Raw genomic sequence first — 10,154 nt, forward strand, 5'->3', positions numbered from 1 at the left:
GAATCCTGCAATGCATTTCGAGCAAGATTTTTCTAGCGTTGCTTTTTCTTGCCTGCTCTTTCCCAGTGCCACCCGCTGATTCTGTTCACCTCTGAGCTCCAAAGTGTTAACCTTGTAACTCAGGGTGTTATTCCGAGGGAGGAACTAATACATCTTGAAGCAAGAAGAGGAGCTTAGTCCAAGGCTCTGTGGTTCTTTCTTAAGTTTGTTCTCGTTTGGCAATCCCACATTTATGTTACGAGATGCAAGTATTCAGGTTAACAGAAGTAAACTGCGCCAAACCTCCACATGTAAAATCTTGCTTGCTGGTGCTCCAACCCGTTGTACGTGATAGGCTAAGAGGCGGGACATCGCTAAGTGGTTGACCAATCACAACAGCTAACCAATCAGAGCAGACTGGGCTGGAAAAATAAAGACCTTTTTGAACATTAAAGCATGTAAACATGTCACAGTAGAGGCTAAAATAAGAACCTACACATGAGCAGAATATGTCCTCTTTTTATCCACAAGTCAAGAACCTTATTTTACAATTTGTAAGTTTGAGTCTAATCAACCCTAATAACACGTGCTAACAGAGAGATTTCCCCTGTGTGTGAAGTGGCACAGATTTTTAAAGCCACAACAGATGCATAGTGTGTGTCCTTGGCAGCACAGGGTTTTTCCAGTCCCCTTGTGCCAAGTCACATGCGTGACGGACATCGGCACCGTGTTTATGGAAATATTGCCTTTTGTTCTGCTGCAGGGTACGGGGCGGCCAGGAAAACACAAAAGCCTGGCATTTCTGCTTTGTCTTTGACATTTACAAAGAGGCAGATAAACACAGCCGCCGTGTAGCCCATCAGAGGCTCGTTCCAAAAACGCTTTCCGATTGAACTGTTGTGGCGGGGCACGGTGCCACGTTTGAGCCATTATATTTTTCTCCTGTTTAATTTCTGCCGTCTCACTCTGCTGCTGTGGTGTTTGTGGGGGGGGGGGTTATAGGGGCCATAATGCACCTGAGTCTCTCATCACTGTATGAATTTCAGCATGAAGACCCAGATGTGTCACCAGCATATGACTCATCCAGTGTTAATGAGAAAAACACGTCTTTATGAAATGTCCGCTGGCGTGAAATTAAAGATAACCAATTACTCTGACATCATAAACACTTTGCAAGGACAAAGAGATTCATTTGAGATAAGGAAGCCAAACATCTGATATCTAGTGTTTCGGAAATTAAAAAGTGTGTGTCATTTATCCCCTCAACATCCTCATCTGGGGTGTGTGTCCTCGTCATCTGGAGTGTGTGTCCTCGTCATCTGGAGTGTGTGTCCTCGTCCCATTTTTACCCCCCAACATCCTCATGTGGAGTGTGTGTGTCCTCGTCCCATTTTTACCCCCCAACATCCTCATCTGGAGTGTGTGTCTTCGTCCCATTTTTACCCCCCAACATCCTCATCTGGAGTGTGTGTCCTCGTCATCTGGAGTGTGTCTTCGTCCCATTTTTACCCCCCAACGTCCTCATCTGGAGTGTGTGTCCTCGTCATCTGGAGTGTGTGTCCTCGTCCCATTTTTACCCCCCAACGTCCTCATCTGGAGTGTGTGTCCTCGTCATCTGGAGTGTGTGTCCTCATCCCATTTTTACCCCCCAACATCCTCATCTGGAGTGTGTGTCCTCGTCATCTGGAGTGTGTGTCCTCATCCCATTTTTACCCCCCAACATCCTCATCTGGAGTGTGTGTCCTCGTCATCTGGAGTTTGTGTCTTCGTCCCATTTTTACCCCCCAACATCCTTATCCGGTGTGTGTGTCCTCGTCATCTGGAGTGTGTCTTCGTCCCATTTTTACCCCCCAACCTCCTCATCTGGAGCGTGTGTGTCCTCGTCATCTGGAGTGTGTGTCCTCGTCCCATTTTTACCCCCCAACGTCCTCATCTGGAGTGTGTGTGTCCTCGTCCCATTTATAAAGCACAGATTGTTGGAGGGTTCATTGTATCCGCTTGTCACGGCAGACGAATGCATGTGGAATAATATTGGTATTGCTGTTATAATGAAAACACAAAGGGTATTTCAGCCCTTAGACCAGTTTAAACCTCCACTCCATTAAACTCCTGGCTGCCGTTATGTGACTCCATCCTATTTCCATCCATCTTCAGAAGTACCCTGGTTTCTGCGGCACAGTGGGGTGTGATGGGGGGGCCAGATTGCCATATTTCCAGTCAGCTCTGTAAAAGAAAATTGGAACAACATGCACCATGATTACATTTGCATACTGTTGCATTGAAGCTTTAATTGATGTTAAAAAAATGTCTGACTTTTTTCAATTACAGCAGGTATTGTGTGGCGTACCTCGGGGACTAAATGAACCGAAAACGATCATTTCTTTATTGTTAAATGCTGCAGTTTGCAACCCAGGGAAAAAACAAGTTATTCATGCTGTGCTTTTTCAAAATATACTAATAATTGTCACATATATCACCAGAAAAGCCATACACAATAGATGCTTGTGGCTCTGCAAAGCTGCATGCATTATGAAACGGTAACAGGAACTACTGGAGTTTCTCAGAGCCTTCCATCATTATTATTATATGTTTGAATTGATTTGCTTCTCAAAGTCAACACACATGATTTAAATAAGCACCACTACTGTGTCCTGAATTCAAGCTCTTGCTGACAGCTCATTCTGTGCATCCATAGATTATTGTATAATACTGTATGAAATTAAACTACAACCCTTGTGACATTTCATCAGGCAAACCTGTGTGTGTGTGCGTGTGTGTGTGTGTGTGTGTGTGTGTGTGTGTGTGTGCGTGCGTGTGTGCGTGCGTGCGTGCGTGTGTGCGTGCGTGCGTGCGTGCATGTATGTGCCAAGCCTATTGTTGCATGCTTGCGTCCGCCAAGTGGAACTGAATGAATGGTCCTCCAAAATGGCATTTGACTGTCTTCATCATGCAGTGAGAAGAGACGGAGCCGTGGGAGGGAGCAGGAAATGGCTTTCAGGTCATTTTACAGCCAGACTGAATAATTTGAAAGGATTTTAAAAACACTTACTGATAAAAAATGAAGCCAACAGGCACAGGATGGATAGCTCATCAATGCTTAATTGAGTTTATATCATTTATTAAGATAAATATATTAAATCCAATTAAACTGAATGACTCGAGAGGGGACTTGATGTTTCCGTCTTGAATGTCAAATGTTTATTCACTCTGTTTTTCGCTCGGAAGTTATATACATCTATCATTTTACACGTCTTCCTTCATTTTTTATAACCTTTACAATCATCTATTCTGCCCTGTTGTGTTTTGGGGAGTTTTCCCGTTCCAGTAGTGTGTTCTATAGGTTTTAGTGCATGTAAATGTCCTGCAAAGGCCAAAATCTCTATGTTCCTCCTCCCACCCCCGTGCCTGTAATGCCTCAATTGGACTCCTTTGTTTACTTCCTGCACATGTGTGACATCAATAAATAACACTCACACTTCTATTGGCTAGCTCTCCAACACATTGTACATGATAGGTTAAGGGGTGGGACATCTCTAAGAGGTTGATTAATCACAACAGAGCCGGCCAGCTAACCAATCAGAGCAGACTGGGCTCTGGTTTCAGACAGAGGGTGAAAAGAGGTGCTGCAGGACAGGCAGTATGAGAAAAATAAAGAGCTTTCTGAACATTAAAGCATGGCGACATGTCCCAGGAGAGACACTTCATACTGATATACACCTGAAAATGAGCAGTAAATTAGAGCTTGTAAAAAAGTATGTCTTGCACCGTCTGCTGCATCTCTTCATTTGCAACCACCAGACATTGATGCTGCTTCAGAGGCCGAGACACAAACTGTGGTGATGTCCCGATCTGTCGGGTTCACGCACATGAAAGCGGCGGGTCGTACCGGGTTGCAGCAACATCTGGATGAGGAGCAGGGGAGGGGGGTCATGAGTCTGTCGCAGATGAACATGAAAGCCAAAACCTCTCTTTAATGATTCATGGGTGTTGTTGGTTCTGCAGAGCGGCACCGGTGGGAGCCTCTGAGTGTTTTAACATCTCTGCTGCTGCTGCACACGTCGGCATGTAAAATAAATTCATAATGATTCAAATTTTCAAAACACAATCAGAACATTTGTATTGTTATGAAAGTTGTTTGGGAGGGATTCATACAAATGAGAAGTTTAAATAGTTCTGAAAGTCTTAAGGGGTACAGCGTTACTTTCAGAAGAGTCAGAAGAAGTGCATGATCACATTAGCATATATTTCATTTGGGTTTTTGGTTGTAAAATGAGGCTTCCGGGAGGGCAGGCGTCTGTGTTTGTTTCTAAATAAAGCAGACTGCCAATGAGCTCAATCTGCGATGTGAGGGAAAGCCTCTAAATGTGTATTCCTTCAACGAGACAGTGTGGCAGCGCTCAGATCTCCACGGCTCGGTGGCACACAACTTTCTGAACTTTTTCTTTGTGTAAGAAATATTTTTTAAAAGTGCTGCTGATTTTTTTTCATATTCACTCTTAACTCGGGAGGAAAACTTAGAGAAGAGGATCTGCTGTTTGAGCCTTTGGCGCACAACGAATGCAAGACAACTGCAAATATTGTGAGAATCAGGTCACTTTACTTCATGCATAAACATAACGACACGGGAAACTGACACAGAAAACTACCAGACTGCAAAGACTTGTATTACCAGGACGAATATTCACAGGTGAAGTGTCTTTACACACCCTCCTGCTGCAGCCGCTGTCTGTCAGTCACCTCCACCCTCTGCAGGTGTGTCACACTGAACACGGTCCCCCCGCTGGTTGTTTTCAGGTGGAGGTGGCGTTAAGGGTTATCTGGCAGGCGGCCAGTGCACAGCCTGCTGACAGCTCTGTGTCGCTGTAATTGACGATGAATAAGTGACGACGTCTTCATTTAATCAGGCAGCTCAGCACTGACTGCAGTTCCAACGCCTCCTCTGCAGGGGACGAGAGATAGGAAGCTAAAGTTAAAATGTACAAACTTTTTGTTTTTTAACAAGTCAGAAAACTTTGAGTCATGATGATGATGATGATGATGATGATGATGACTAGGATATTTATCATGTTGTCATTCATACAATCCACACTAGCTTACAAATATATACCAGTTTATAGATAGTAGTTCTCATCCTTAAAAATGTAATAGACAATAAGTAGAGGTTATGGTTTCTTTAAGAAATAAATCAATTAAAAATGACAGCGACGCTCCTAATCCCAGTATCTACTATACAATCCTGAAGAAATGTGACCCACTTTCCAAAAGTCCATGCTAACAGATATTATATTTACTGAAATAGCATACATTTAGCTTTTTAACTAACGTACTTTTGTTAAATCGAACATGTAGCCTTTTTTTATTATCCTGGTACTGTTAATTTCACAAATATAAAAGATCAAGCTTCCTCTTCCACCACCGAGAATATTAACCCTTATTCAAACGAAAAGAAACAAATAAAAAAGGTACCTAAATGATTGATAAAAAGATAGCATGTGCCAAAAATATCCTAAATAAATACCGTATATTTATCACTTCTTGCGTGAGAGTGTGGGCGAGAAACTCCCTCTGGAGGCAACACAGGGATTTTAGACTTAGTTGACCATTAACATGCACTAAAACCTATATGACACTTACTTTACCAATGGTCTGAAACATGTCCCATTGGACTGATTTCACAAATATAAAATATGCTCACAATAAACTTCCTGTAGAAAGATTACAGTACCGTACTGAAATGAAAACATAGATCAAAACGCACATTACATAACGATCACTTTAAGTGTATTCTGTAACTTCATTGTTAATCCACTTAAGATAGCCTCAAAATCATGATGGGCATGGGTTTAAACCAGGTTACAAAACCATGCACACAGATGGTGAATCCCAGGTTTGCAAATCCGTAGAGGTATTTTTTAATCCCAGAGGGACTGCATTTCTTCGGAAGACGATGAATAAATAATACCGTACTGCAGACACACAGAGCCGCCTGTCACACATCCTCAATCCTCCAACTGTCTTCCAAAGAAAATGTGGGATAAAGAAGCTGCTGTCATTTATTGTTTATTTATGCATCTGTGTTTGTATTCAACGCATGCTTTATGGTACTGTTTTCTGCACCACTGTAATGATCTACATGTCTCTGTGTAAAGCAGATCGTCGTGTTTTGACCACCTCTGTTTGTGTCTTCGTTCGCTCGCAGTTGTCGTGAATCTCCCCGCACCCGTTCAAGTCTCTTTTTGTTTATGTGGAGGAGGAAAAAACGCTGCAGAATCTTAATGTTATTTGTCCCAGAGGAAGCTGTGACATGTGACAGTTTGACACGGCTTCAGCTTCAGCACATCACTGAGACGACACTTCAGTCCGCGAGAGCGAGGCGCTGCAAGCTGCTCCACGTTGTCTGTGTGGGAAGAGAAAGAAAAGTTGTGCACCATGCTGCAGACTTCTTTACAAACTACTGTTGCTAAGAGACGCGACAACCGTGTGCAAGATATTCAGGTATTTCATTTATATGTTTCTTATACATCTATATTTAAGATGTCTTCCTCCATCTTCAAAAACATCACCCTCAAAGATCTATGGTCCATGGTTAGACATATTCTCTTTTCTTTTGAATTCAAAATCATATTCCACACAGGATCCCACGGCTCATTGCATATCATCCCGCCTATTACAAGGATATTCACTAAATACATCAATAATTTGACACCACATATTGATTTAATCATGAGCATATGGCTTCAGCTAAGAAAAAAATGGCCGGACTTCTTCCTGCGGATTGGTATGACTGAATGTAGTCCCTTTAAAAAAGACCATCCCTAGTAGCAGTCGTTATCGAAAGAGAGCAGACTGCTGAATTGACCAATCAGAATTGAGTATTATGTAATGATAGCCATGACTTTGGGATATGATGTTTAGTAGTTTCAGGATGAGCAGCGCAGGTTGGACCCAAGTGTAGACAGACGATAGTTTCAGCCAAAAATGATCTGTATTCAAGGATCCTTAGAGGAGAAAACATACAGACTAGAACTCAAGAATCCCACGACCACCATCAGAAAACTACAACCTAAATAAATGCAGAACTAATCAGAGGACAGCTGGGCAGGGCAGGAGAAACACAAGGGCACAAATCAGTAATCAGACAGGAGGGAAAACACAGAGACAGGAAGTAGAAACAGACAGGGGGTGAACCCTTTCAAAATAAAACAGACAGATCGTGACACGCCAAAATAAAACACAGAAAAACATTCAGATGTGACTTAATTAATAACAAAATAACTAAAAGATAGAGGGGAGAATCAAGGTTGGATTTTAATGATTAATCTCCATGTACTGCAACAGTGCTGTAATACTAAACTCCATTTAACACCACCTCTGTGGGGCAGCCCCCTCGCTCACCACAGAGACTGCACTTCATTACACAGTGAGTAATGTTCCTGCATATTGATTAGCTACCACCCCGTACCTTAGTTTATGAGTAACGACGTGCCATAACTCGCTGGGTGGACTTTACCCGTGGGTGCTGTTGACTGTGGAGCGGTTCATCTGGACCTGCCCGGAGCCTGCAGGCCGTCAGGGGCAGCTGGAGCCCGGGTCATTGCTCCTGAGTTGTAGCTGCTAATTATCCAGCTCCTCTGCGTCATGGGGATAAAAACAAATGGCTTCAATTTATTCCAGCTCCTGGGTGGAGACCATTGCTTACCGTAGACCTGCTCACTTATAAACCCAACAACCAGAAATGTGTGTGGCTGCTTTAGACTTGCACATAGACATGTATACGCTATTACATCATTCATCATTATTTGTATTTATCGTAACTGTTTCATTTTATTTGAGTTGTTTTAATATATCCTGTTACTATCAAAGCTTTTATTCCTACTTAAAATATATATAATGTTTAATACATATTTCAAAAATCAATAAAACACAATAAAAATATTTTAAAAATCAATAAAATATAATAAAAATATAATATAAATTCAGGGAAATAAAATACCCTAAAACGTTGGACCCAAGAGGATCTTTTTTTTGGTTTATCTTGGATATATATTTTCCTTGCAAATAAGTGAACTGTGATTGTTAACTTTTTACTTAAAGTATGAAATATTGTTTACAATGAAACAATTTACAGCAAAAATAAATCAATGTACTTTTCTGTGTTGTCCCATATGTCATGATCCTTGGTTTGTGTCCAGTGGTTCAGTCGTACTCTCAGGGTTTTAGGGAAACAGACCCAAGTGCAGTAAAACAAACGGGAGGCAGGTATGGGTCCAGTAGGAAATCTAAAAGTCGATTTAAAAGAAACGACGCAAACCTCCTCTTGTAAGTTTTAAAAGGAGTATTTAATAAAGGATGCAGCAGTAGGTTTTACAAATGTTTCACAGCTGTGGCTCAATAGGCCGGTACACGCGTCCACAGGCCGCTGACTGAGTGGAGCTCATCAGTAGTTCCTGTCTGGCGGTCCGGAACAGAAGAGAGCTCGATCTCACAATACAAACATGTTTTATAGAACCACCCCTTTCCCGCCATACAATAAACAACTTTGAAATAAGACGAGCTCCGGTCTCGTGCTCTCATTGGTTGGTAGCGGGGGCTGGATCTTGTTGGCCGCTTGTCACATGGGATTCTCCGGACTCTTCTATAGGCTGACGTCGTCGGGGGGGGGTGCTCTTATGACGTCACCGTCGCCATCTTGTCAGTGATGTCCTGGAGCTCTCACCTACGATATTCTATTATGCAATCCTTCTGAGGTTTATCAGTTATTAAACAGCAACGTATCATTGCAGCATCAATGAGTGAGAGGTAGAGGCGGTGTGTTTAGTATGTAACTCCACGCGTCCTTCTCCCTCTACTCATATATGCAATACAATATTAGCTTAATGCTATCTGAGGCTAAAAACAACATCTGGTAATACTACCGGAATTGGACAAATATGATCCGTCCAGAAACAGTGATTATCTTTTAATGTTCCGCTCCAATATATTGATTATTTCTAACAGTCCAAACAAAAGGCGAGCTTCATTTAAATTAAAGCTGTACTTTCAACCAAAAATAACCACACCAACACTAACCAGGGGATACAGGGACACTGGGAACAGGAGCAGACAGGCGGACGGGCAGGAACAGGCAGGTAACAGGTAAAGGATCAGGTAGCAAACGATGACGATGACTGAACAAGAGACAAAAGGGGAACCAAGACTAAATACACAAGGCTAATCAGAAGACCACACACAGCTGGAGAGGGGAGGAGAAACACAGGGGCTACAGGTGAACACAATGACACAATCAGGGGAAGGAGGGAAACTAAAGACAGGGAGTGAAACTTAACCTGACACAAGAGGGGAAACCCTTTCAAAATAAAACAGGAAACAGACACAAACCAAGGATCATGACACCGTAGGACATTATAAAGTGAATGTAATGGATAAACAAACCCTTGATACAGACAAAGAAGAAGAAGAGCTGACTCCAGCAGGACGGCTCTTCGCTGTTATGTTATTGCTCGTGCTGCTTTGATAAAACTAACAGATCATATTTAAATAATAGCTCTTATTTAAAGCCGTTCTTAGCTTTGACTTTTATGGAACTCATAAAAGAGAACAGATTAGAGAAGCCTGCATGGAAGAAGCAAATGTGTTAGATTATTATTACAAAGCGTTATAATCGTTTTTCCAGACATTAGTTTTTAATAGGATTTGCTGAGCGTGCTCTATGCGGCTCTGTTATGGTCCTGCTGTACGCTCACATAATTAAACTCCTTCACAGGGAGCTGCCCAACACATCAGCAGACTCCAGCTGCCGGACGCTGTGAAGCCGCACCTCAGCAGCTGTCCTTCTGCAGCGGAAACAACACAACAGAAGATGCTCGATTATCTTCGTCTCATAGTTTGTGTTCTCTGGAGTTGTTTTCTTCAATAGGATATCTCTCACCTACAGACTTACACTGTAGTACAAGTGTTAATGCAAACTATTTTGGTCAACGCCTTTTGCTTCCCTGAGGATAACTGGATGACACCGAAAAAAAGATGAGACTAAAATGTAGTTTGAGAAATAAAAACCAAGCCCCCTTTTATTTATTTATAGGACTATAGTATTTAGAAGACAGCACCTCTTTTCACCCTCTGTCTGAAACCAGAGCCCAGTCTGCTCTGATTGGTTAGCTGGCCGGCTCTGTTGT

The 10,154-nt window shown here is 42.3% G+C and overlaps 1 long non-coding RNA gene across 4 annotated transcripts; it reads right to left on the reverse strand.

Moving 5' to 3' along the window:
- Nucleotides 1-4,556: 4,556 nt before the first annotated feature.
- LOC134859949 (uncharacterized) lies at nucleotides 4,557-9,157 on the reverse strand. Of its 4 annotated transcripts, none has more exons than XR_010165174.1 (5): nucleotides 9,049-9,156; nucleotides 8,127-8,184; nucleotides 7,442-7,610; nucleotides 6,151-6,376; nucleotides 4,557-4,918 (listed from the first exon to the last, which is right to left on the reverse strand). It is a non-coding gene; the product is annotated as an uncharacterized LOC134859949 (long non-coding RNA). The 4 variants fall into 4 exon arrangements; XR_010165173.1 differs by having other exon boundaries at nucleotides 5,947-6,376; XR_010165175.1 differs by lacking the exon at nucleotides 4,557-4,918 and having other exon boundaries at nucleotides 6,015-6,376; nucleotides 7,490-7,610.
- Nucleotides 9,158-10,154: the final 997 nt, after the last annotated feature.

Source organism: Eleginops maclovinus, chromosome 23 (assembly GCF_036324505.1).
Source record: "Eleginops maclovinus isolate JMC-PN-2008 ecotype Puerto Natales chromosome 23, JC_Emac_rtc_rv5, whole genome shotgun sequence".
Taxonomy (NCBI): Eukaryota; Metazoa; Chordata; class Actinopteri; order Perciformes; family Eleginopidae; genus Eleginops; species Eleginops maclovinus.